Source organism: Kryptolebias marmoratus, linkage group LG15 (genome assembly GCF_001649575.2).
Source record: "Kryptolebias marmoratus isolate JLee-2015 linkage group LG15, ASM164957v2, whole genome shotgun sequence".
Lineage (NCBI taxonomy): Eukaryota > Metazoa > Chordata > Actinopteri > Cyprinodontiformes > Rivulidae > Kryptolebias > Kryptolebias marmoratus.
This window is the reverse complement of record NC_051444.1, coordinates 23,202,908-23,208,576: the sequence shown is the minus strand read 5'-3', so window position 1 is coordinate 23,208,576 and position 5,669 is coordinate 23,202,908. Positions and strand designations below refer to the sequence as shown.

General features: G+C 40.7%; 1 long non-coding RNA gene across 1 annotated transcript in view; it reads right to left on the bottom strand.

Annotated features, from left to right (window-relative positions):
• The window catches only part of LOC119617733, a 70,709-nt gene that overhangs the window by 53,830 nt on the left and 11,210 nt on the right, over positions 1–5,669 (bottom strand). Inside the window, exon 2 of the long non-coding RNA XR_005234128.1 lies at positions 4,113–4,162. This is a non-coding gene — a long non-coding RNA (uncharacterized LOC119617733). The remainder of the gene's footprint in view (positions 1–4,112; positions 4,163–5,669) is intronic.

The window sequence follows — 5,669 nt, the reverse complement described above, 5'->3', positions numbered from 1 at the left end:
AATCATCAAAATTAAACGAAATAAACATTTGAAATATATGAGTTTGTATGTAATGTATGAATATAATATACAAGTTTCACTTTTTAAATGGAATTACTGAAATCAATCTACTTTTTCATGATATTCTAATTTTATGACCAGCACCTGTATATAAATGAGTAAGAAGTCAAATCATAAATTAAATTCAGTCCAAAACAAAACCAGACTCAAATCCAACCACAAATTGTCAATTCAGTAAGGGTATAATACAGTCGGAAACAGTATACTGCAAAATATCAATTAGTAAAAGAAGGTGGTTAAAGAAAATCAGTAGACTGAATTGAATATTCATTTTGATGCTGTCACTCATTCTGGGCAACACTGGAGCGACAGTGGAAAGGAATGACTCTCCTTTAACAGGAAGAAACCTTCAGTAGAACTAGAACCAGAACCAGAACCAGGCTCAGCTGGGGGTCAAGAGGACAGGAAAGGGACAGACAAACAAGTGTTGGGCCAGCGCAGAAAAACACAGCTTAATGGCAGCAATGATTGGTCCAGGTGGAATTTCTGTTGAAAGGCAAAGAAAAACACATGTTAATGCTAGAAATAATTACAAATACAAACATGAAGCATAGGCAGCAGAAGAGTGAGGAAATGTGGTCAGTTTCTCCTCCAGCAAACTAAGCCTATAGAAGCACAACGAAGGGAGAGCTCAGGAAACCCAAACCAACCCTAACTATAGAATTTATCAAAAAGGAAAGTCTTAAGTCTAATCTTAAAAGCAGACAGGGTGTCAGCCTCACAGACAGAAACTGGAAGTTGGTTCCACAAGAGAGGAGCCTGAAAACTGAAAGCTCTGCCTCCTGTTCTACTTTTTATAAACTCTAGGAACCACAAGTAAACCTGCAGTCTGAGAGTGAAGTGCTCTGTAAGGAAAATATAGAACACAAAGGTTTTCAATATAAGATGGAGCTTGGTTGTTGAGAACTTTGTATGTTAGAAAGATTTTAGATTCTATTCTGAATAAAACTGGAGAAATATAATCTCTCGCACTGACTCTCATCAGAACAGCATTTTGAATCAACCATTGACAGTTTTTTGGACATACTTAATGAAAAAAAAAGATCTTAACATAAAGGTGTTCAGGTTCAAAAACCGCAAATCTCTGTCTGAGTTTAACAGCAGAAATGAAAAGAAAAGCAGCAAATTTAAATAATAATAACAAGTACTATTATCTTTACAACAACCCAACTGGATAAATATCAGAATGGAACTCTTGTCTTGGAGGCACTGCATCGCTGCCTCTCTCTCTTCGCTTCCTCATCTTCCATCGAGCTACATGACACCCGTCTTATCTGCAGCTGCCTGTTCATCCTCTCCACTCCTCCGTCTAACAGCACCTTCTTTAATACCTGAGGTAAGTGCAGTAAGACTTGACCTTCCCCTGCTTTTCTGAGATGACAAAGCTAATGCATTTGGCCTCCACTCTACCTCTTAATCCACCTATATAATTGCAAATGCCCCTCCTCTCAGAAAGCCTCCAAGAAAATACGTCGGAGGTTGTAGATGGGTGGTGGCACAGATTAGGATTCCTCTCAGATCATCTCTTATTCCTCCCCCCCAGTGGAGATTAAATAGACTGACAGACACACAAAGCAAAGTACGCTCTGTCTCACATACACACAATACAAGCAAGTAGACAACGATTGGGGGAGTTATACACAATGATTAATGCCACACAACGGCACACTGACAGTTCGATGATGATTGCCAGCAGGCCTGATTGACCGATAAATGCATGCAAATCAAAACCTTTTTCTGACTACAATTCAAATTGCTGTTTATCTCTCCCACTGGGACGGAGCGACGGAAGGAGGTTTCCCAGTCAGTCACCCGCCCATCCGTTGCTCTGGAGGAGAGAGGAAAGAAGTGGGGGCAGTTAAAATAAACAGAAGGGAACAAATGAGCTCTGTGATGGCTCAGCAAGCACTGCCTCCCTCCTCGCCAGTCTGAATGGCCGTTCTTTGTTGACGGCTGAATATCTTTTGATATCAGAGCCAGAGCCATCTCGTTGGATGCTATACTTCGAGGCAAAATCCTTTCATATGCAAATAAAGTCCAGGTTTTGATTGGTTCAACCACTGTGGTCGGTGTGCTATAATGGACATCACATTTGGGATCAGAGGATGAGTAATGGGGCAATATTTGGCCTTCTCATCTTCTGTTGGCTTTAGGAGTCTTTGATTGTTCTTCGGGTTTTTAGCATTGTGTACTTATTCATGCTGGTTTGACAAGATCTCTTTTTTTTTTTTTTGAAGGGAAAGGACCAGATGGTGTCCTGTGATCTGATGTTTAGCAAAGCAGGAAGGAGGATTTGTGCTGGGACTAATGCTCAGTTACAATTCACTGAAGGATTAGCGTGTGTGAATGTTTGTTTGATGGGGACACATCTCTGTGAGTCCACCGTGGCAACCCACTGAATAGGGTCTAAATCACTAACTAATGCCTCCTGTATTCTCCAAATGGGTTGGAAGTCTCACAAGATGTGTTAATGCTCTGACTATGTGTTGGAGACAATTCCCTGCTATTACCTCATCAACTTTTAGCACAATCTTTGTAAATTTTAAGCTTTTTGTGTTGGTTAAGGTTGATTAGCTGTGGCAGCTGTCTTGTATTGAACTGACTTTAAATGTTAATGAGTTATAGATGTAAACTGTATTTACAAAGGTATTCACCCACCTCCCTTCACATGCATATAAATATGAGTGATATCCTATTCTTAATCTATAGGGTTTAATATTATGTTGGTCCACACTTTGCAGCCATAACAGCTTCAGCTCTTCTAGGAAGGCTTTCCACAGGTTTGGAGTATTTTAGGAATTTTTGACCATTCTTCCAGAAGCTCATCTGTGAGGTCAGACACTGATGTTGGACAGAAGGCCTGGCTCACGGTCTCCACTCTAATTCATCCTAAAGGTGTTCTGTCAGGTTGAGGTCAGGACTCTCTGCAGGTCAGTCAAGTTCTTCCACACTAAACTCACTCATCCATGTCTTTATGGACCTTGCTTTGTGCCCTGGTGCTCAGTCATGTTGGAACAGGAAGGGGCCGTCCCCAAACTGTTCCTTCAAGGTTGCAAGCATGAAATTGCCCAAAATGTCTCAATATGCTGAAGCATTAAGAGTTCATTTCACTGGAACTAACTCCTGAAAAACAACCCCACACCATAATCCTCCCTCCACCAAACTTTACACTCGGCACGATGCAATCAGACAAGAACCATTTTCCTGGCAACCACCTGAATCAGACCCACCCATTGGACTGACAGAGAAAAGCGTGATTTCTCCCTCCAGAGGACACGTCTCCACTGCTCTTGAGTCCAGTGGCGGCGTGCTTTACATCATTGCATCCAACGCTTTGCACTTGGTGATGGAAGGCTTGGATACAGCTGCTCGGCCATGGAAACCCATTCCATGAAGCTCCCTATCTGCTGTTCATGAGTTAATCTGAAGGCCACATGAAGTTTAGAGGTCTGTAGCTGTTGACTCTGCAGATCGTTGGTGACCTCTGTGATCTATGAGCCTCAGCATCCTCTGAGCCCATGCTGCGATTTTATGTGGCAGGGAAATTTCATGACTGTACTTGTTGCACAGGTGGCATCCTATCACAGTACCATGCTGGAATTCATTGAGGTCCCAAGACTGACCCATTTTTTCAGAAATGTTTGTAGAAGCAGTCTGTAGTTTGCACAGTTGCATGTTCAGCTCTTGAGCTACTCAGACTCAAGAGTGAAGAAAGAAGAAATATTTGGAGCAAACATTATTTTCATGGTGCGCCACAGGTCGCCTGCAGCCCAAATACAATCACACACACAGCTGTTCTAGAAAGAAAATAAAAAATTTCCTGTTGTTACACATAAAAATAGAAGCAATCTGTCGATACAATGATTTTTTTTTCTTTCCCACCTTCTTGAAAATAGGAAACTCATAATATCTTCTGATTGCTAGTTGTCATGGGAAAAAGAGAGGCATACAATTTTCTGCAGCCTTGACAACTTCTTGAGTGACACTCAGCAGTTTACATAAGAGCAGTCAGAACATTGGCTTTTGTCTGCAGCAGAAATGAGGGCAATTACCTGAGGCTCTTGTAATGCCCTCCGTCTTCTGTCATCTTGTTGTGGGAAGACTGAAAGGAAAATATAAAGGGCGACTTGAGTACATCTACACTTCATCCAGTCACAAAGCAGTTTTCTTGTTTGGTTGTGATATATTAGAGGTCAGCGTGGTCCTCCGTAAAGTCATTGTTCCACGTTTTCTTTGTCTGTGATGGACTGTGTTTTATTGTGGAAACAAACAAATCAAAAAATACTAGTTCGGGCAGGTTTTATATTGAAAACAATGTGACAAGGCACTGGCAGTCATAATCTGGTTACCCCCAAGGAGGTTATGTCTTTGGTAATGTTTGTTTTTCTGTCTGTCTGACTATCTTTGGACAAGATTACTCAAAAAGTTATGAATGGATTTTTATGAAATTTTCAGGACATGTCAAACATGGTACAAGGAACAAGTTATTAAATTTTGTTGGTGATCAAGGTCAAGGTCACAAATCAACCCGTGCTCTATGCAACTGTGTAGCATAGGAACGCCACAGCTGGACACCTCATGTGTCAAGGGTGATCACTCTTGATTTCAAGGTGACTGGGTCGAAGTTCAAGGTCACAGGTAACCCCTTTGTCAAAAACCTGTCACATGACCCTTTTGTTTTCTCCACCAAGGAAGTTCTGTTTCTGGTTGGAGGAAATATTCAGGAAATGTTGGGGTTGTTAAAAAATAAATGGATTAAAGGTTAGTGGTGATCCAGATTATGATCAGATTATGATCTGGATCAAACAATTTCTTAATCACACTGTGGCCTTAGCAAAGGTTTTCCCTCTTGGAATGCTTCTAGTTTGTTTTGTTTTTGTTTTTTATCGGATTTTTGACTCATATAAAATCCCTATAAATGTAACATACATCAGTCATCTGTTTGAGCTGTTTTTTTCCCCTAAAAGTTTTCTGTGTATTGTTACCAGGTCATTGGAAATGTATGACTCACTTGTTATGTGCAACAAAAAACAAACGACCCATTATGAAAAGCAGAGGTATTATCGAGCCTATATGAAAAAAAAGGGAGCACAAATAATCCTAAAATTAAAAAAAATATTTTCCATTTCACAGGAATTTTTAGATGTCAGTACATGTCTGTTTTAAGCAGGAAGTATAAAACCATCAAAAGATCTCAGGTTGTTCTTGTTTCTGTTTTTTATTTAGAACTGAGGTTCTTGGTTGGGGTAATGGGAAAACATTTGACTCTTGCAGATAGTCTAGACTTATTTTTTGTTTAGACATGGATGAAATCTGTGGGTAAAGTTTGGTGTGGAAGAACCTGATTGGCAAAAAGAAAGCCTTCATAAAGGACTATAATATTTTACCTTCAAAGGTTTTTAAAGGAAAAGAACCAGCTTAGAGTTATTATTGTTTTTTAGCCCTAGCCCTGAGCCAATAGGCCCTAACCCCTTCAACACTAAGGAGACCCTAACCCTAGCGCTGGGCCAAAAGGCCCAAAGCTATTCAACCCTGAGGAGACCCTAACCGTAGCCCTGGGCCAAAAGGCCCTAACCCCTTCAACCCTGAGGAAACCCTAACCCTAGCCC